Here is a 22,461-nt window from a genome sequence, read left to right on the forward strand (position 1 = left end):
GTCTTTTTGGGGGGTTTCTTCCTCAAAATGAGGAAATGCCATTATGGCTTGTGAAATGCTCTGCCATATTTCTACATTCAAAAAGGAAAATAGTAGCTATATAATCTTCACTCCAGACAAACTGGATGGCTCTCCTGAACACACTTTGTTGTCTACAGACTTTTGCTCAGACTTCGCTGGAATGCCATCCTTTCCCATATCCTGCCTGATTTCTATCTATTCTTTAAATGCTATCTCCTGAAGGAAGTCTTTCTAGATGATTTTAGGTCGCCTCCCCCACTTCAGACCGTACAAATACCCATTTTGTAGCATCATGGGATTATAATTCTAGAGCTAAGGGACTTCAGACGCATCTAGTTCAAATCTCTCATTTTATTTCTTTTTATTTCTTTAACAATAGCTTTTTATTTTCAAAATACATGCAAAGATGGTTTTCAACATTTATCCTTGTACTCCAAATTTTTCTCCCTCTCCTAAATTACTCATTTTAAAGAGGCAGAAAATTAGGTCAAGGTAAGAGTATGAGGTTAGGTCCTTCTGACTCCAGGCCCATCACCCTCTCCACTAAGAAACTTAGCTGCCCATTTAAATTTAAAAAATTTTTTTAAATTAAGAAGTATTAATTTTATTTCCTTTTCATCTCCCCTCATTTAAAAGAAAAAGAAAAAAAAAAGACAAGTCTTGTAACAAATAGGCATAGTAAAGCAAAATACATTTCCAAGTTGCTCATGGCTAGATATGGACAGGATCTGCATCTTGAACCCATCATATATCTCTGTCAGAGAGTGGGTAGTGCATTTCATCATCAATCCCTTGGAATCATACTAAGTCACTGCATGGATCAAATTTCTTAGCCAGTGGTTCTCAAACTTTTGATCTCAGAATCTTTATACTACTTAAAATTATTGAGGATATGTCCAAAGAGGTTTTGTTTATGTGTATTATATTTATAGATATTTGCCATATTAATAATTAAAACTAATTTTGAATTTGTAGTCCATCTGTAAGGGTTTCAAGGACTCCAAGGTTTCTTTGCATCACACTTTGAGAACAACTATCTTAGTCTTTTAAGGTTCTTTGTCTTTACAATGTTGTTACTATTTTGTACTCTGTTCTCCTGATTCTGTTTACTTTTTTCTGCATCAGTACATACAAGTTTTCCTAGGTTTCTTTGAACTCATCCCTTTTGTCATTTCTGAAAGCACTGTAGCATTCCATTCCCTTCACACGCCATGATTTTTTTTTCAGCTTTTCTCCATTTGATGGGCTTTTTATTCCCATTACCATATGCATTATTGTAATCACTGTGTACAGTATTTTCTTTAATACATTTGTCACGTGTTACTTTTTATTAGTTATCTGGCCCTAAGTCATATCTTCCTATTAGCCCTGGGATGGCTGGTATCTGGTAATCTTATTTAATCTTTGTATCACCTCCAATGCATATTAAGAGTTCTATGTACAACAGATGCTTAGTGAACAGCTGTTTGATTGAATTAAAACCAAGCCCTGGGATGTTATTAGACAAGCCTTGGCAATAAAATAAAGTGATCATTTTTTGCTTGTTTTCTAAATAAACACACCAGGATTTAAGTACCCTACAGAGTATTCACCTTCAAAGGCATCTATTCCCTTGAGGATGGGATGGGTGAAGGCTAAACACTTATTCCTTTATATTATAGTCACACCAATTTTTTTTCCATATTCAGCTCCTAATGGGATTCCCCATTTTTTGATCATCCATTGCTTTCAGAGCACTCAACTCAACTCCGATCTAGTAAGTTTGCCCCTTTTCACAAACCCAATGCATTTTCGAAAGAAAAAGATTTTCTTCTTGGTAGCAGATTCAAAAGAATTGTGCTGGAGGCCTTGAAAACATGAAGTAGTAGGATCATTCTTATTAAAGAACAGCTCTGCCATATTCCTTCTCTGAACACACACACACACAAAAAAAAAAAAAAAAAAAAAAAAGCTATCTCAATAGATCCTTATTTTATCCATAAGGACACTTCTCCCAATCCAGGATAGATGATGACGTCTATGATGGATTGTTTTGTCTGCTTCAAAAAAAAAAAAAAAAAATTCATTGCTTTGTGACCTGCATTCTGTTGTTAATTGTTAGCAAGTTATTCCTCATATAAGAGAAAAATCTACCTCTCTACAACTACTAACCCACCCTTTCTCCCTTCTCCTTCCCTCTGGGGTCAAACAGAATCAATCTAATCTATCTTCTATATTACAGTCCTTTAATTAATTTGACAAAACTATCATGCTTCCCCCACATCTTATGTTCTCTAGGAGAAATATCCTGAGTTTCTCCAACTAATTTTGTATTGTATGATCTCAATCGTCCTTCCCCATTATGGGCGCCTTCCTTTAGACATTCCTTTTATCCTATTAGCATTCTTCCTAAAATATGATGTCCACAAAAGAACATAATGTCCTTGACATGGTTTGAGAAGGTACAATCCTTGATGATTGGCCCCTCAATTCTACCAAATATCACATGAACTTTCTTGGCTGACATATCATAATGTTGATTCACATTGAGTTTTCTGATTCTCTGCTAAAAACCAGAGATCTTTTTTCAGACATGTGACTGTCTTAGCATATTTTTTCTGTCTTGTTCTCGTGAGGTTGATTTCTTGGACCTAAATGTAAGACTTTATATTTATCCCTTCTGAATTTTATCTTTTTAGATTTGGCCCAACATTCTAAATTTATAAATTTAGATGCTGGAGTCTAGTGTTGGCCATCCCTTCTAGCTTTGTCATTTTCAAATTTGGGAAGCATAACATTTATGACTTTACTCAAGCTGTTGATAAATATGTTAGACAGCAAAGGGTCAAGCACTAATTCCTAACTCACTTTACTAGAAAATTTGGTCCAATTGACATAGATAGAATCATTACTGATTGATCATTCATCTGGCCAATTTAACCAGTTTAGAATCTGACTGATTGCGTTATTTTCTCTGCCACATCTCTTCATCCCATTTACAAAAAAAGCATTTTATCAAATATCTGAATAAAATCTAAGCAAGCACTTCTATGAAATTTCTCTGATATCCCCTTGGAAGACAAATAACGCTCTCTTTCTTGGGGAGTTTTGGTTTTTTCCTTAATAAAGAAAGTTTCATATTATAAGTTTCTCCATTAGACTGTAAGTTCCTTGAGGGCAGGGACTGTCTGGCCTCTTCTTGTATCTCCAGAGCTTAACACAATGCCTGGCACATAATAGATTTAAATAAATGTTAATTGATTCATTTCTATTTTGTTAGCTTTAAAATGTTCAATGGTTGGGGGCAGCTAGGTGGTGAGGTGGATAGAGTAGCTGAGTTCAAATCTGGCCTCAGACACAACATTTCTTAGCTGCGTGACCCTGGGCAAGTCACTTAACCCCAATTGCCTCAGCAAAAAAAAAAAAAAAATTAATTTCAATGGTCCTTCTTCCCTTTCTCCTCTGTGTCACAGATTTCAATCTTCCAACATAGCTCAGGATTCCTCCTCACATCCTTTTCTTTGTTTATATATTAAAGACTTATTCTCTCACCTTTACCTTCATTAAAAAAAAAAATTATTTCATTCTTCCTAATAACCTGGTATTTCTTGAATCCCTTTACCCTGACCTCTAGAAAGGAGTCTAGTCTATGCTTTGAACACAAAGAACAGTCCCTTAGCTGGTGCGGAAATACAAAATGCCAAAGCCTTCTTGCTTTTCATAATTAATGGGAATGAGATCCTTAGTTCTTTGTTCTTGAGAGCAGGTGCCCTGGAAAACTGAAGCCCTCCTGGTTTGGTAGGCCCTGGCAGAGCTTACTCTTTGTTGACATAGCCCTGAAGAGGCCATGGTTTCTTTAGGCCATTGTGAAGCAGGTGGACAATGAGATAGGAAAGTCAGAATCATAGAATTCAGAGTAGGAAGACACATTTAATAACTTGATTTTCCATATTTAAAAAAAGATGCACAAATTATTTTTAATTTTTTAAAATAAATTTTATTGATATTTGTCTGCCTAAATTTTCCTCTATGTCCTTCTTCTTCCTTCTATATAACAAAGAACTTTTTTAAAGGAAAAAAAAAAGGAAAAAAATCAGTAAAACTGATTAATATGTAACAATAAATGCAAGTTTCCACATCTTACCAATGTGAAGGAAGGGAAAAGTTTTCTTCTAATATCCATATTGTTAAAGTAGCTTGCCTAGGGTCACACAGGCAGTAAGTGATGAAATAAGGACTGGATATCATGCCCTCTAACTTAAAATCTATTTCTCTTCTCTCTCAATTGTACCTCATTTTGTGCAATAGTTAAGACCCAGACTTGCTATTCCATCCCCCTAGGGGAGTCTAAATTAGCGATTTCTCTATTTCTCTACTTAGAACATATTCTGTCATGGGGCTATAAGCATTTCACAAATATGATTTCATTAGTTCCCTTTCTGGTTATAGAGAAGTGGCAAATTGTTACCCACTTGAGAGCATATAGACAGGAGGGCCTTGGGGAACCAGGGCATTGAGTAAACCAGAACAGAGCAGGGGGGAGGCCTTTGTCTTTGCAAGGGGCCCCAGTAATTACATCATGTAAGAAAATAGAAATAGAATTAATTCCCTGTATCAGAGTGTAGGCTTTTAGTAGTAAAAATCATTGGTAAATGATATAATTGGCATATAATATATATGACATAATTGGAAAATCATTAGCACATATTATCTTCTCTAAAACCCTATGTGAACTAATCTAGTATATAGACTGGAAAGATTATTTAGTGAAACTAAAGAGGATAAAGTTCCTGAAGAAATGACTTAATTGTTAGCAGCTGTGACAAAACTGTCAAGGACCTAAAGCCACTAGAAAGATCTATGTCAGACCGAAGGAAATTAGGCAAGATAGCATTTGTGGGAGATATGGTGTAAATGATATTAACAAGATATAGCGAAAAAGAATACTGAAGTTGGAGTCAAAAGTCCTGGATTCAAATCCCTACCCAAGATCTTAGCTAGAGAGCATGTGACCTGGGCAAGCTCCTTGATCTTTAAAATTTTTCTCTTGTAAATAAGGTGACTGGGCTAGATTTCTAAAGTCTATTTTACTTATAAATCAAATGATCCTGTGAGTGGCAGAAATATAGAAGGGATGGACAGACAGCAAGAGCAAGAAACAGCTGATCAGCGATGGGGAACTAGTCAAATGCTTGAGTGTTAGAAAAGTAGAAGGGATGGACCAACAGCAAGAGCAAGGGACAGCTGATCAGCGATGGGAAACTACTCAATTCTCATAAAGAAATTGCCCGCCTCCATTTCTTCATCCCCCACTCGCTTCTCAGTCACTTGCAATCTGTCTTTGGTCCAAGCCTACAGTCTGCTGAAACTGCTCTCTCCAAGGTTACCTAAGATCTCTTAGCTGCTAAGCCTGATGAGCTTTTCTCAAGTCTGATGAGTTTTCCCTAATCCTCATCCTCCTTGACCTCTTTGCAGCTTCTGACATTGTTAACCCCTCCGTCTTCCTGCATACTTTTCTCCCCTGGGCTTCCCAGATATTGCCTCCGTCTGTTAACTATCTTATCAATGGCACCTTTTTGCTGTTTCACCATCCATCTCTTGCCCCCTTAGCATGGACCAAACCATCACTATTCTTCCTTCATCTTATTTTTCTTCTCTTTCTCAACTGACTGCCCCTTGGTGATTTCATCTTCTGGGGAAAGGGGGGGAAATGTGTGTCAAATAATATAGATATACAGATCAATCTCAAATCTATATATTCACCTTTATCCATTTTCATGATCATAGTTCTACATGGACAACTGTTTGCTGGACATAACCTCCCGATGTTCCATAACTCAATATTTCTACAATGGAATCTTTCATCTTTTGCTCTACAGCCTTCCATTTCCCAAGGTTCTCTCTCTCCAGGGCACCACTATAATCCCAATCATCTCATAACATTATTGATCATTGTTATCTTTGACTTTTCCCTTGCCTTCATCTTTGCTCTTATATAGAGATTTTGGAGTCTTTACACCAATTTTTCATTTGCACTGGTCCTCAAGTGCAAGGCCAGCAATATCTCTCTGAGGGACTATAAGATGTTTTCTCTAATGCTATTGTAGGAAATCCTGTTCCCAATCTCTACCCCACCTCCCCCAATCAATCTCCAATTATAGTATCTCTCTTACATCATTGATTGACCCAGTGATTATTAACACTCCAATGTCATTTGACTAATTAATATTAATTTTTTATAAAGGAATATTTATTCTGAATATATTTTTATTTATTCTAAATATATATTCTGAATAAATATTCAGAAAATGGAGTGGGAGGATATGTTACAATCTCTCCCCAGGGCTAGGAAACACAATCTTCTCCACAATAGTCCCTGGGCAAAGTAGCTACAAAGCATTTGCCCTATGAAGTTCACTTCCAGATGCATCATAACTTCCCAAAAAAGTTCCCCCCCTTAATATAGAAGCATCTAAGTTGTAGTTGGACCCCCTTATAGGTTGCCCTTCTTTAGGACTGGCTGCTAGTGAATTCTACTATGGGCTCTAATTCCTGTTTTTTCAAAATCTCACAAGGCCATATCTTTCCACTCCATTTTGAATCTTCATTTTTCTAAGAAAAGGAGAGAACAAGTGCCTGATTCATTGAGGCTTTGGGGTACATGCACAGTCCTAGATGACAAGCCAGTTGAAAATCCTTTCCTCACTAGGCAGGAAGGAGACAGCAAACCATCCCAGAAAAGCTATCTATGCTTTGGAGTGTGAAGGCAGACCCCTTCTCCCCAGGTTATCAGCCCCTTCCAGAAGCAGGCTTCCCCTCCCCAGACTGAATCCTCATGGGCCAGCTCCACATTAACAGAAGCACTTGCCAATCTGTGCCATCTCTCACATCTGCTCTCTTCTCTTTGTTCACAAAGCCTCAGCCCTAATTCAGGCCCTCTTCCCCTCTTGAGTGGATGACTCTGAATCTCCTAATTCTTCCTCCCATTTCCAGGCTTTACTCTTCTGGATTCCATCCTCCACATAGCTGCCAAAATAATCCACACTCCAGCCCTGAAGTCAGGAGGACCCGAGTTCAAATATGACCTCAGACACTTAACATTTCCTACTGTGTGACCCTGGGCAAATCACTTAACCCCAATTGTCTCAGCAAAAAAATAAAATAAAATAAAATAATCCACACTCCATCTCTCAGTTCCAGGCATTCTTCCTAGATGTCCCCTGTATCTGGCTGGAATGCACTACCTGCTCTGCTCTCACTATTAACCTCCCTTTAAATTCCCTTTAAATCCCACCTTCTACAGGAAGCCTTCCCTACCCTCTTAATCCCAATGCCTTTCACTCTGTTCATTATTTCTTATTATATGGCTTGCTCTGTATTTATTTGAGAGTTGTCTCCTCCTTTAGATCATGAAATCCTTAAGATCAGCAATGATCTTTTACCTCTTTTCCTATCCCCAGAGCTTAATGCAATGTCTGGCACATAGTAGGCACGGTATCAATGTTTATTGGTTGATTGATTGATCAGGTACAGACCTGACCCCATCAGTCAAGAGCTTCCCTCGACTCTCCATTGCTTGTAGAATAAAAAGCACTCTTCAGGTTGGTTTTCAAGGCTAAGACATATTTCTTAGGCTTCCTCTCCCACCGGCTGCCCCTCTGTGCATTCCCAGAGGCATCCCCCCCCTGCTTGAAATACCAGATTACCTCATTTCTGGGTTCTCCAAATCATTATCTTCTGCCAAAGCTTAGATGTGATTTCCTCCACTCAACTAATTCTATTTAACAGGTTTTGTTAAGTAACTGTGAGCAAAGTCAGAAGTAAGGAAGGGCTTAGTGGTGGAGGGAGCTCCCCACATGGATGAGATCACAGAGGGAGAGATTTGAAATTATTTAGCCTGCAATGGCCTCGGTGTCTATGACTGTAAAATGAGGGGGTCTTACAACACAGAAAGCCTGTCAGTTCCTGCTTCAGTCACAGAAAAAGTCTCCAGGGATTAAACCCCAAGTGTCCAGATTCTATTTGCCAGCAGTTGGTAAAAAGGAGATCCGAGAGGTGCCATTGTTCAGCATGTGCATATGCCTCTGTTAAGACACATAAGGTATTATTAGGGGAAAATGAAAGAAGGCTTCCAGTTCATTAAATCACAGAATCTCAGATCTGGAAAGGATTTGAGGATGGGGGAGATGCCCGTTCAGTACCTCCTGTATCTTTATAGGAATCCTCTGTACAGCATCTCAGACTGTTCTCTATTTGAAGACCTTCAGATATGGTGAGCTCATTACCTCCCAACGCAGCCTATTCCTCTTGGAGGCAGAGGGGAAATTCGCTTCTTTATAGCTTCTATAGAGATGGTTTTTTTCTCTTCTCTGTCCAAAAAGAACAAATCCAGCCTCTTTTCTTCATGACTGCCCATCAGGTATCAGAAGGCATCCATTAACTCTGGATGAAAATGCTTTCTGCCTCCAGAGAGAGAAAACTGATGAAGTCTGAATGCAAACCAAAGCATAATTTTTTCACTTTCTTCTTTTCTTTTTTTTTGAAACATGGTTAATATGGAAATATGTTTCGCATGACTTCCCATGTATAATGGACATCATATTTCTTGCCTTTTCTGTGGGTGGGAAAGGGAGTGGAGGGAAGGAGAGAATTTGGAACAGAAAATAAAAATTTTAAAAGAAGATACTTATTATATTCTCTCTGTTTTATCCTTTTCATATAGTCATAGTTCATTTAATTGATCCTCATAATGGCATTATTTCCAGGAAGTAGGTGACACAGTGGATAGGATAAATTGCTATTAGGAGTCAAATCTGGGCTCAGACACTCAATAACTGTGTGGTCCTGGGTTAGTTACTGAATGACTCTCTGTTTGCCTCAATTTTCCCACCTGTAAAATGGGGATATTAATTATTTCCCAAGGTTGTTGTGAGGATTAAATGAACTACAGCATTTGTATTTATTTTATTATGGTACTAAGCACATAGTAAGTACTATATAAATGTTAACTATATTATTATTATTATTATTATTTCCAGTCTCCTTCCCATTATGGTCACATTCCTCATTTGTCAGTGTCCTTCCTAAACTATTTGCCCAGGACCACATTCCACATGTGGTCTGGTCAGGATTAAAAGGACTTCTCCTCTCTTTTTAAGGACATCATGTCATGGTACATAAAATCGAGTTAGCTTTTATTCTAGTGGGCCACACACATAATGAGTGTGTAGTTCATGAAAATCCCCCTCTCCCCCAGGAGTTGATGTCTAATTAAGTCTTTCTTATTGTTATTATATTATATTATTCTTAAGTCTTAGTGGTTCATCAGATTCTATTCAAATACTCACCCAGAGGAGTAGATATCCTGGATTCTGTCTTAGATGTTCTAGGAAGCTCTCATTCAGCTTGCCAACAATGCAAAAAACAAACAAAAATAAACACAAAACAATTAATCAATACGTGGTGGCTACAAAAATCATCATGGTTTCATCAAAAGCAGGACACACCAGCTACCTCCTTGTTTGACAGCAATTACAAAATAGGAGATGAGGGAATGCTGTGGTTAGAGTTCTCCTACTATTCTGATGGAGAAAAAAGATAAATGCATAGTAAATGATAATCTAATTAGATGGATCCAGAATTTGTTGTTTGGTTGGTCTCAAGAGTCCTCATTAATGTCAAGTATCAGGATGTCTGCAGGGGAGTCCCCAAGGATCTCTGCTCGTCCCTGAACCATTTACCACTGTTATCAGTGATGTGAATAAAGACATTTGATGGGGCTTGCTCATAGGTGACATCAGGTTGAGAGGGACAGTTAATATAATGATTATAGAGTCAGAATCCAAGAGGATCTGAACAGGTTGAGCAAGGTGAATTGTGATAAAATGTAATTTATTGTCAATAAATATAAAGTCTTTCATTTGGGTATTAAAAAAAATCAATTTCATAAGTAAAATATTGGGATTAGGGGATTCAGTACGAGCCAGCAGTTTGGTGTGGCAAGCCAAAAAGGCTGCATTAAGAGGAAAAGGTAGGTTAGGATGTTCTCACTGTGCCCTGTTCTCATCAGAATTTATTATGATCAATTTGGGGCACCACAACCTCAAAAAGACATTGATAAACTAGAGAATGTCCAGGGTCAGGCAGCCAGGGTCTTGTCTGCAGAGAGAATGAAGGAACTGGAGAAATTTAATCTAGAGAAGACAAAACTCAGGTACTAGGTAGTTGTTTGTAATAGCTTTTTATTTTTCAAAATACATGCAAAGATAGTTTTCAACACTTACCCTTGCAAAACCTTGGGGTCCATATTATTCTTCTTCCTTCCTCACCTTCCTCCTCCCCTAGAAAGCAAGTAATCCAGTATAGGTTAAACAAATGCAATTCTTCTAAACATTTCCACATTTATCGTGCTGCACAAGAAAAAGCAGATTAAAATAGGAAAAAATGAGAAGAAAAAAACAAGCAAGCAAAAAACAACAACAAAAAAGTGAAAATGTTATGCTTTGACCCACATTCAGTCTTCACAATCTTCTCTCTGGGTACAGATGGCTCTCACCATCACAAGATCATTGGAACTGGCCTGAATCATCTCATGGTTTAAGAGAGCCACATCCATCAGAATTGATCACATAACTTACCATTGTTGTGTACAATGATCTCCTGGTCCTGCTCATTTCACTCAGCATCAGTTCATGTCAGTCTCTCCAGGCCTTTCTGAAATTATCCTGCTGGTCATTTCTTATAGAACAATAATATTCCATTATATTCACACAGGTAGCTGTCTCCAAGCTTTTAAAGGGATGTTTCCTAGATCTTCCATTTGTTCTCTTTGGCCCAGGGGGCCAGATTCAGAGCAAGCTGCAGAGACCCAATTTCCTTCAATTAGAGCTACCTGGAGGAACCGTTTCCTGTCTTTGGGGGTGGGCTGGACAAGCACTTGTCAGGGATGTGACAATGAGGGCCCCCTTTGGGGGTCGGTTGCATCATGGGGCTGCTGAGGACCCTTCCAACTTTCAAACTGGGCAACTCTGCAACCCTTTCCACAGAGGTGGGGGTGGGGAGAGACCTTAGCAACCTGGCATTTTACAGACATGGGATTCCCAGATCACCCAGCTAGTGCAGAGCTTGGGGGGAATTCGAGGTCTCTTACTAGATGATGATGTCTCCCAGTCCTTAATGGCAATTATGGGATTGAGTGCATAGATCATAATATGATCAGAGAGACCAAGAATTCCCCAAGCAATAATTCTATTGCTACTATTGTTGTTCCATCATTTTTCAGTTATGTCTGACTTCTCATGACCCCATTTGGGGTTTTATTGGCAAAGACACTGCAGTGATTTGCCATTTCCATCTCCAGCTCATTTTACAGATGAGGAAATTGAGGCAAACAGTTAAGTGACTTACCTTGGGTCACATAGTGAGTGTTTGAGACTGGATTTGAACTCAAGTCCCCTTGACTCTAGTCCTGATACTCTATCCCCTGCACCACCTAGCTGCCCTGATAGTCCTGTTATTATGGTACATTTAACTCACAAAAATTCAAAGGCTAAAACTAGGCAGGTGAATGTTGTAATCAGGCCACAAGAGAAGTGGGGCTTTGGGCAAAAGCCACCAGAGGGAATAGTTCAATGGGGTCTCAGAGTTCAGAACTTCAGATATGATCTCCAGGCTGTGGCAAGGAGGAAGGAGGGAGGAGAGACCGTCCTTGTAGTGGACACAACTAGCTCTGACAAATTCTCCTAATTGGCCTCTGGGATGCACCACAGGGCAGATCACCAAGATAGTGGAAGGTCAGGGAGCAGGTCCATACTCTGGCCTATTTAGTTTCTCACCTCTGAGGTGATGGAACAATGCTTGGGATTGGTATGGAAGGAAAGGGTCCCACTGAACCAAACAAGCAGTATAATAAGCATGAAATTTAGACATTTCCAGAAAAGGGCAAAAAGAAGAATTGTTAGATGGGGAAAAAGGAAATACTTTGTATGCAAAACAGAGGCATCCTACCACAAGTGAAACTATAGGAGTCTCAGGATTCTCCTTTTTTGAACTTCATTATCATGTTGCCTTCCTAGTATCCATAGTCATATAAGAATGTCTAAAATGAGGGGGCAGCTACGTGGTGCAGTGGATAGAGCACCAACCCTGAATTAAGGAGGACCTGAATTCAAATCTGGTCTCAGACACTTAACACTTCCCAGCTGTGTGACCCTGGGCAAGTCACTTAACCCCAATTGCCTCAGCAAAAAAAGAAAAAGAATGTTTAAAATTTTCTTAATATAAAACCCTATTTTGTTCTCACTAGTTCTAATTCTAAAAGGAATTTGAAAATATTCCCATAGGGCCAAATCCTCCATACAGCTGGGGCCAATGAACCTCATCTGTAGAGTTTAGAAACTGATAGATAAAAGCAGAACTATATCATACAGTGGTAGCTTTTTCTGGAAGCCCTCAAAGTAATATCTAAATAACATTCATTAATCTTGACATTTCTGAGAGGAAGGCCAGTGATGTACATTTTTGATTAATAGTAGCTTTGGCTACTACTACAAAGGATATGTTCTGAAAACACAGTTGTGGAAGGGTGGCCGCCTAGTCCAAGGTTAATGTAATGTCAAAAGATGAAAAACAGCTTGTCCTCTTCAAATTCTTATTGATTGTCCTTTAGAAGGATCAATTTCTCCACTCATATCTTAATTCTCTCTTTCTAACTTAATTCTCCACTTAATGATCAATAGATATTATGGACCCTCGGCCTAACTGCTTCCCCCCTGCCCCCCACCTCTCCAATTTCTTTGCCGTAGGCAGGTGACCTTGGGTTCTGGAAGGCTGTGATGGCCTGAATTCTTCCCCATTCTCTCACGTGTTTCCATTTTCCCCTGAATACCCACAGTAGACTACATACTTCTGTGCTGACCACATCCTGCCTTGTATGGTACTTATCTCCCCACCCAATTGAATACTTGGGGGGCAGAGGTCCAATCTTAATCCCATTCCATTCCATTAACATTAATTAAAAGCCTTTTGTGTACAGATCACAGGCTGGAGTGAAATAAAAGCTTTCTCTTATCAGAGAAGTTCTTCCTCTCCTGGAGCTCAGAGAGGAAAAGACATTTGGATAACTGTAATTTATACAATTATGCTTTTTATTAGAGAAATGTAAAAAAAAAAAAGTGCCATGTGAGGTAGGAAGAGCAAAAAGGTTGTTGTGGGTGTGTAAACTTTTTCTGAATCTCTAAGTCTCAGTGACAAATTCCTCTCTATCCATCAGAATCAGGCCCAAGATCACAATTTTCCTTGACACTTTTTCCACCTTTTAAAGACTGAAATCATCTTTTAGGTAAACCAGCAATTTACCAGCTGCTCTGACTGTGGCAGAGAGAACTCCAACAGATGTCTAGAGAGCTGAAGCTTTCAGTCACCACTATAAAGGCCTTTATAGCTGGTTGCAATCTTTTCCTAAATACCTTAACTATTTCTTCCTTCTGGCAGGGTGGTCTGTGGTATACTCCAATAATATCACTTCCATTTTTCTCTCCAGTGATCTTCATTCAAATGTTTCTTCCACAATGTTTCTCTCCTGAGGAAAGGAGTCAGTCTTCTGTCTCACTTTTATGTGTTTTCTTAAGATCTAGCTGAGACATGAGGTACTAATTGCCTTTTGATTGATTCATTATCTATTCTAGATCTTTGATTTCCCCAAGATTATATCTTCTTAACCCACAGTGCTACCACCTGCCTTTTATTTACTCTGTTCCTTTTTGTGTGGGAAAGGAAGGAAATTGGCATATATTAAGCACCTATCGAGCAACCGCCATGCTAAAATTTATATAAATATCTCATTTCATCCTCACAAAAACCCTGTTAGGTAAATACTATAATTATTAATATGTTTATTCTTATTTTCTATTCCTATAATATATAAAAATAATACAATATAATTATTCCTTTTTTTACAATTGAGGAAATTGAGACAGTTTAGTAACATTAGCAGGTATCTGAGGCCAGAATTTGAACTCTAATCTTCTTAACTCCAGGCTCAGAACTCTGGTATGCCCTTCCAGAGGCACATTCAATTACGACTCCCATCTCACCAAGTCTCAGTGATGAAAATGCAGGCCAATTTACTTGTGCACCCAGATACTCGGTGCATTTGTTTATAGACTTCTGAAACCATAGGTTATATTGCTAGTTCTCTTCTTGGATATTGCTTGATGTAAAATATTAATAATTATTGATTATTATTATATATTATTTGCTTGTCGATCATTTATTGATTATTTGATAACATTGTTCTAATGTTGCATTTGTGGTATTTGGTTCAATCATTCTGGAAGTCAAATTAGAATTATGCTTAAAATGATTCTAAAATGTCCATATCCTTTGACCTAGAAATTCCTTTATTGGGCAGTTACTCAAGGAGGTCAAAAGATAGCAAGATTCCAGGTCTTTATAGTTTTTTGAGGTAGCAAAGAGCTAGAAGCAAAGCAGATGTTTATCATTTGGTGAACAACTAAACAAACTGTGATGCATGAAGGTAATGCACTCACTATTTCTGTGCTATAAGAAATAATGAATATGAAGAATATGGAAGAGCTGGGAAAAGGCATGTCTATGAATTCATGCAGAGTGAAGTCAGCAGAGCCAGGAAAACCAAAGACTCAAGGATTGCAGTAATATAAATGGAAAGAACAACAAATGAGACGACATGCCTTGTAATTATGGCTGAGATTGAGCCCAGAGAAAGGATGCACCTCCCTTTTTCCTTTGTAGAGGTTGGGGACTATGGGTATGGAAGATGGTACAGGCTTTTAGATTTAGCTAATTTGTTGCTTGGTTTTACTGAACTGCTTTTCTCTCCTTTCTTTTTATTTTTAATCACAACAAGATGGCTCGCTGAGGAGGAAGAAGGGAAATAGTTGAAAATAAAGATGATGCAAAAAGAAATGCTAATAAAAAAAAAAGTTACTAATGGTCATCAGCTGTGGAAGTCCCAGAAGATGTGGTGCCCCCTCCCATCTTATCTACACTGTCCTTCTCTGTTATTCCCCAGATACTCTTCAGGAGAGTCACCAACCACAACCACTCCTCTCTCCTTCCTCTGAACTCTGGTACTTCTAGAGTCATTATTTCATTCTTTGGAGCCCAAGAAATTGCTTTATTCTCAATTTTTTTTTCAATTTATTTCAATTTCAATTTATTATTCATTCAATAAATTTCAATTTATTCTCAATCCTTTTTGCAAGAATTATTCACACAGAGTCCAAAAGATTTCAATTTTTAAAGCAAGTTGATAACTAGTTTCTTTTATTATTTTATGCATTTAGGTTAAGAATCTTGGTATAGGAAGAATCTTGCCTTTTACTTCAACACAAATGTTCTGTGTCCCTTTTTCTCCACTTCTTGCCCTGGAATTCCCTCATGGAAGGAAAGCTGTACTAATTTCCCTTCTGCTTCTGTTTACCTTTTAAAATTCTTTCTAGGAACATTTCATTCTCCCTGATAAGCTTGAGAGTTGAGAGGCAAGTCTATAATCCTTTCATCTTTTGTGGTAGAAAGACCATAGCTTGTAAGGGAGGATTTTGTTTCTTTTGTTTCTCTTCCCCTCCCACATGAGCCTTCATTAATAGGAGAATACTTCCATCTCCTCTTGTGATGTTACTGGCCTACCACACATTGCCACACATGCCTGGGGCAGGTAATGAAGCTGTCACTCCCAATCACCCCACTACCATTCGTGTCCTTTGCCCTCAGTCTGTTATCCCTCTGACTCTAGAGACTCTCTCTTCCTTCTCCATAGGGAGAACCTAGAATGCAGAAGCTTGCTACTCAGATCACCATCCTATACAAACTCCTTCCTTTTTTTTTTTTTTTTTTTTTTTTTTTTTAATTTAATAGCCTTTTATTTACAGGATATATACATGGGTAACTTTACAGCATTAACAATTGCCAAACCTCTTGTTCCAATTTTTCACCTCTTACCCCCCCACCCCCTCCCCTAAATGTCAGGATGACCAGTAGATGTTAAAATATATTAAAATATAACTTAGATACACAATAAGTATACATGACCAAAACATTATTTTGCTGTACAAAAAGAATCAGACTCTGAATTATTGTACAATTAGCTTGTGAAGGAAATCAAAAATGCAGGTGTGCATAAATATAGGGATTGGGAATTCAATGTAATGGTTTTTAGTCATCTCCCAGAGTTCTTTTTCTGGGTATAGCTAGTTCAGTTCATTACTGCTCCATTAGAAATGATTTGGTTGATCTCGTTGCTGAGGATGGCCTGATCCATCAGAACTGGTCATCATCTAGTATTGTTGTAGAAGTATATAATGATCTCCTGGTCCTGCTCATTTCACTCAGCATCAGTTCGTGTAAGTCTCTCCAGGCCTTTCTGAAATCATCCTGTTGGTCATTTCTTACAGAACAGTAATATTCCATAATTTTCATATACCACAATTTATTCAGCCATTCTCCAACTGATGGACATCCATTCAGTTTCCAGTTTCTAGCCACTACAAAAAGGGCTGCCACAAACATTCGTGCACATACAGGTCCCTTTCCCTTCTTTATAATCTCTTTGGGATATAATCCCAGTAGTAACACTGCTGGATCAAAGGGTATGCACAGTTTACAAACTCCTTCCTGAGTTCAAATATTATCTCAGATACTGGCTTGTGAGCTGGTCGCTCAATCCTATTTGTCTCAGTTTCCTCACCTGTAAAATGAGCTGGAGAAGGAAATGACAAAGCCCTCCAGTATCTCTGCCAAGAAAAATAATGTCACAGAGAGTTGGACCAACTGAAATGATGCAAAAACAATATGTGAGGGCATGGAGGCTTAAAAGTTAGAATATATCTCTGCTATACCCTACTATTATCTCCAGCTTTAACTGGATTCTGCAGGGGGATTGGTATGGAGTTAGCAATCCCAGGGAGACTGCAATGAGTCAGTGCAATTCAGTGTGTGCAGTAGGGTAATGAGCTACTGAAGAGGAAAAGAAAATTCTTTCCTTGGCAAAGTCAAGTGATCCAATATTGAAATAGATTTGGTCTTATTAGTGGAATAAAGTAGAGCATCACCATCTTGTCAGCCATTTTGCTGAAACATCCTAAAGATAGTGGAATCTATATATCTTGTCTTCCTCTCCCCCTCTCCTCAATATGAGTTTATTGAGGGCGGGGACTCTCTTGGTTTTTCTATTTGTATCCCTAACACTTATCACAATGTATATAGTAAACATTTGATATATGCTTTTTTGTTCATTCATTGCACACCTATCATTCCCTCCACCTCTGCGAAGAAGACAGAAAAGTTCATTTTCTCAAGTCTTTTATGGGAGCTAAGATTGGTCATTTTATTTACAAGCATTCAGTTTTGTTTTTAAAATTTATCTCTCCAGACCCTTCTGAAATCATCTTCCTGATCATTTCTTGTAAAACAATAATTGAACTGAGCTTTAAAGAGTAAAAAAGAACACATTATCCCACCACCAATCTCCCTCCCACCAAAAAAAGCGCACAACCACACAACAACCTTTCTTTCATTTTATTTTTCAATTTCAATCCCCTTTACCCTCTTCTAAATGTTAAGGATTTTCCTCCTTTAAATTTTCTTCCCAGGGGCAAAGCCCATATTTCCTCCTACCCATCAGTTACAGCTCTGCAGATGTTCCCTCAAATCAACTTTATAATTCATGATGTGAAAATAATACAATAAGTAATTAAAACAAATTCACTTGGATGGGAGGGGGAATTAGTCTCTATAGTGTTTCACAGAAGGGTGTTATTAACAATGCCAACATCTGGTAGTTTTCTAGTTTAACAATTATTCTTGCTAACTAGGTGCTAAATTCAATTGTTCGCAGGATCAAGAAGTGTTTGTACTGTTAACATATAAATGTAATACACATTATTTTAAAAATTTGCATCTTCTAAATTTTAGCCGCCTGGGATAAAGCCCTATTTATCCCATCCTAGTTATGGGTCTCTGTGTAGGTAGGCTACAGAATATTATCAAAGATTCCATGTGCATGAGGATTTGCATAAAAGGCTTTATTAAGGGCAAGTTTGTGTTGATTAGGTAATGAGATTGTACCATACCAAGATTCAATGATATGTATGAATTAAATCGGAATAATAGCAAACAATTTAATTTCTCCCTTCCTTTCTTCCATCCTGGACAGCAAGCAATCAAATATCCGAATAAATCTGAAAGACTTTTTAGAAAAGAAGAAGGAGCAAGAATTGCAAAGAAGGAGAAGATGTGAAGAGCCTGTGATCTGTACCAATGGAAGGACCAGCCACACCAATGAGATCATAGCTTCAATGAAGTATTGAAGAAATATTCACAGGAGAACCTAGCTCATAGCCTTGTGAATGGCACTCTTCCAGTAGATACTTACTGAAGAAATGAATGAATTGGTGAAAGAAAATGACTAGGCTGAAAAAGATGATGAGAGATTTGAAACAAATTGCCTCTAAAATCCCTTCCTGAAATAAATCTATGATCCCTGAAGTCCCTTCTAGGTTAAAAAAAAATTGATGATACTGTAAATATAAACTTCATCTCAATTATAATGATTAAAAATTCCAAGTCAGTGGAGTCCAGTTAATGAGGTTTCATTGCATTAAGCAAAGTTACCTTTTACTTTCTAGTTTTCCCTTGCTTCTTTGGGTATATAATTTTTCCAGCTTCTGTAGCTAAATAGAAAAACAGGACATATTTGACTTATTTCTGGCTTTTAGGAAAAGCTGAGGAGGAGAGCAAAAATCAGATGGGAAAAGAAAAGCAAATTCTTAGAACTGTTAGTGGAATTTTTATTCATAATATGTCTTTTTTTGTACTTTGTGTAGAAAGTGCTTATCCAGATGTTTAAATATGGCAATGACCCACAGGCAATCTCCTATTCCTTTACATTACAAATATTTTGCTAATTGCAACTTAATAATTCAAACCAGGCCTCTCTGTGATTTTTAGACTCAGCTAAGCTTTAAGAGAATGTCTTAGCTTTGGGTTGGAATCTGGATGAGATAACTAGAAAGTCCTTTCCAGGACAAAGATTCTATATCAAATCACAGAAGCTCAAGAAGGGAAGGGTCCTTCAGGGCTATTCTGGTCTAACCTATAGGGGAACAGTTTAGTCGTCCCTACAATATCTTCTTCAATATCTCCATTGAATAATCATCCACAAGAGAATCTACAGATATGGGAACACTCCTTCCAGAGGCAGCCCCTTTCACTTTTATGTATTAGAAGAATGTTCAAGTTTATTTTTTTCTTTTTACATTGAATGTTTCATAGGAAGAAGCCTCAAAGTTTCAACAATTAATGAAATCAATTAAATGAAACCAAGGCACTTGAATAATACTAGGTCAGGATACCAAATTCCAAGCCTAGAAGTACCTCCTCTAATAGTTGACAGTCAGTAGGTTAGAAGTGTTTTTTTAAGGGGCAGCTAGATGGCACAGTGGACCCTCCGGCCCTGGAGTCAGGAGGACCATCAGTCAAATCGAGTCTCAGATTAATATTTACTAGCTGTGTGACCCTGGCCAGGTCACTAAACTCCAATTGCCTTACCAAAAATAAAAAAAGTGTTTATTAAGAATTTGCCGTGATAGTTACTGAGCTAAATGTTAGAGGGATAAAGAAAGGCAAAAACTGTTTTTGTTCTCAAGGAGGTTGCATTAGTTATGTAACTACGAAGATAAATGTACAGACATACAAACAATAAATAGGGTAATGGTTTCTTTTCTATGTCTGTTACTGTCAAACATCATAAAGAGAACAAGTTTATCATCTGTAAAATGGGGCGTGGTAATATGTACTTTACAAGATTCTGGGAAGAAAAAGAAATGAATGTGAGAATCCTTTAAAAAGTATGCGACAAAATTTTACAAAAATGAATGTTGATAACTATCTTTATATGTAATTGGAAAAAAATATCGTTAAAATAAAAAATAAATATTAAAAAAAAAAAAAAAAAAAAAAGTATGCGACATTGTGCAAATGTAAGATATGATTGTTATTTTTTTTTTAAATCAACATTTTATTTTACCCTCAATTGCATGTAAAAAATAATTTAAACTTTTTTGTTTTTTCAAATTTTGAGTTCCAAATTCTTTCCCTTTTTCTCTTTTTTCTTTCCCTCATTAAGAAGGTAAGCAATTTGATACAGGTTATACATGTGCAGTCATGCAAAACATATTTCCATGTAAGTTATATTGTGAAAAAAATACCAACAAAAAATAAGAAGAATAAAGTGAAGAAAAAGTTAATTTTGATCTGCATTCAGAATTCATCAGTTCTTTTTCTGAAAATGGATAGAATTTTACATTATAAGTCCTTCAAAATTGTCTCAAATTATTATATTGCTAAAAATCGCTAAATCATTCAGAGTTGATCATCATATAATATTGCTGTTAACTATATATGAGGTTCTCCTGCTTCCGCTCACTTCACTTTGCATCAATTCATGGAAGTCTTTCTAGGTTTTTCTGAGAGCATCTTGCCCATCATTTCTTATGGCACAAGTATTCCATCATGATTACATACCACAATTTGTTTAGCCATTCCCTGATTAATAGGCATTCCCATAATTTCCAATTCTTTGCCATCACTAAAAGAATTGCTATAAATATTTGTGTACATTTAGGTCCTTTTGCCTTTTTGTTTGTTTTTATCTCCTTAGGGCACAGGCATTCCCCCACTGGAAGCTACTTGAGGGTAGAAATTACATTGCCTTTTTCTTTCTATCCCCCAAGGCTTAGCCTAATGTCTGCCACGTTTTTAAGTGTTTGACAATTGATAAGATGTAAAGTCCCGTACTTAAGTATTTCGGCAGTCTTAAAAAATGTCCCTCTACAATAGATCAAGGACCAAGCTTTTTTGTGTGTCATGGACCCTTTGGGCATTCTGGTAAAGCCTGAGGGGACCCCTTCTCTGGCTCATGTTTTATAGCTGACTTTCATGACTGAAGGAAATCTCAGAGGTTAATGGAAAGAATCATGTGGTTGTTTTCTCATCTGAGTAATGGACTCTGTTTGAAATCCATTTATAGAACCCTTGAAAACCACTTATAGAACTAAGGGCCCCCAGTTTAGACAGCAGATACGTCTCTGATGTCACCCCAAACAACTCAGTTTTATGTGAAAAGTTTTTATCACTTTGCAGATCATCTCATGTTCCTGGGGAATGGTTCTAAGAAACAATCAGAATGCCATGGATGTGCTAAATCTGATAAATGAACATTTCTTTCTTTCCTCCACAAATAAGAAATCCAGTGTCGGGGTGACTGTTGCTGATGAGAAAATCTCCTCCCTGAAATATGTACAAGAGGAAAAAACAACCAGAGTTATACCAACAAAAGTATCACCAACCTAAGACATCAACTCAAAATGCAGAGTTTAAGCACACAGTGGATACAGTTGTCACTCAGAAAAATCCACATGTCACTGCAAGCCTTCCTAAGATCATGGTTATAGATGAAGAGCGAGAAGGGATCTCAGAAGCTGTCTAATACAACCTCAGGGCTTAAGAGATGGGGAAACTGAGGTCCAGAGCAGTTAAGAAATTTGCCCACAGTCACATAGCCAGGAAGTGTCAGAGGCTAGGTTTTCCTGACTCTTAACACTCTACCCACTACATGTTACCAGTCACACAGACTTTATTTTTTTTAAATTAAAAAAATTATTTAGATATTATTCTTCTAGTTTCAGGATATAAAATAAATCCTACACAAATCATTAGCATTTCTAGATATTACTGACAAAGCTCATCATCAAGAGATAGAAAGAGAAATTCCATTTAAAATTACTGTAGACGAAATGAAATACTTGGGGATCTACCTGCCAAGACAAACCCAAGAATTCTATGAACACAATTACAAAACATTTCTCACACAAATAAAATCAGATCTAAACAATTTGAAAGATATCAATTGTTCATGGCCAGGTTGAGCTAATGTAATATAAATGACAATTCTGCCTAAATTGGTTTAATTGTTCAGTCACCATACCAATCAAACTGCCAAAACATTATTTTATAGAACTAGAAAAAATTAATAACAAAATTCATCTAGAAATTATTCTGAACCTGACATTGCCAGGTGGCCATTATTGCCAGATGGAAAAGTAGGTGAGGGGAGGAAGGAGGAAGGAGCCTGGAAAGGTAGCAGAGGGCTGGGTAATGAAAGGCTTTGTAGACCAAAGGGAGGATTTCATATTTGCTCCTGGAGAAATAGGGAGCCATTGGAGTTTAATGAGCAAGTCCATGACACGGTCATATTTGCTCTTTGGGAACATCACTCTAGTGGATGAATGGTGGCTAGACTGGAGCAGGGAGAAACTTGAGGCAAAAGCACCAGCAAGGTATTAACACTAGTCCATGCATGAAGTGATAAAGGCCTGTTTACAAAGGGAGCTAGAACAGGCATTTATTAAGTACCTATTGTGT

The 22,461-nt window shown here is 37.6% G+C and overlaps 1 long non-coding RNA gene across 1 annotated transcript; it reads right to left on the minus strand.

The window, feature by feature from the left end:
• Nucleotides 1–7,119: 7,119 nt before the first annotated feature.
• Nucleotides 7,120–10,328, minus strand: LOC111721392. The gene is made up of 3 exons (XR_002770618.2): nucleotides 10,284–10,328; nucleotides 9,348–9,404; nucleotides 7,120–8,614 (listed from the first exon to the last, which is right to left on the minus strand). It is a non-coding gene; the product is annotated as an uncharacterized LOC111721392 (long non-coding RNA).
• Between the last annotated feature and the right edge of the window lie 12,133 nt (nucleotides 10,329–22,461).

This window comes from Sarcophilus harrisii, chromosome 6, assembly GCF_902635505.1.
Source record: "Sarcophilus harrisii chromosome 6, mSarHar1.11, whole genome shotgun sequence".
Classification (NCBI taxonomy): Eukaryota; Metazoa; Chordata; class Mammalia; order Dasyuromorphia; family Dasyuridae; genus Sarcophilus; species Sarcophilus harrisii.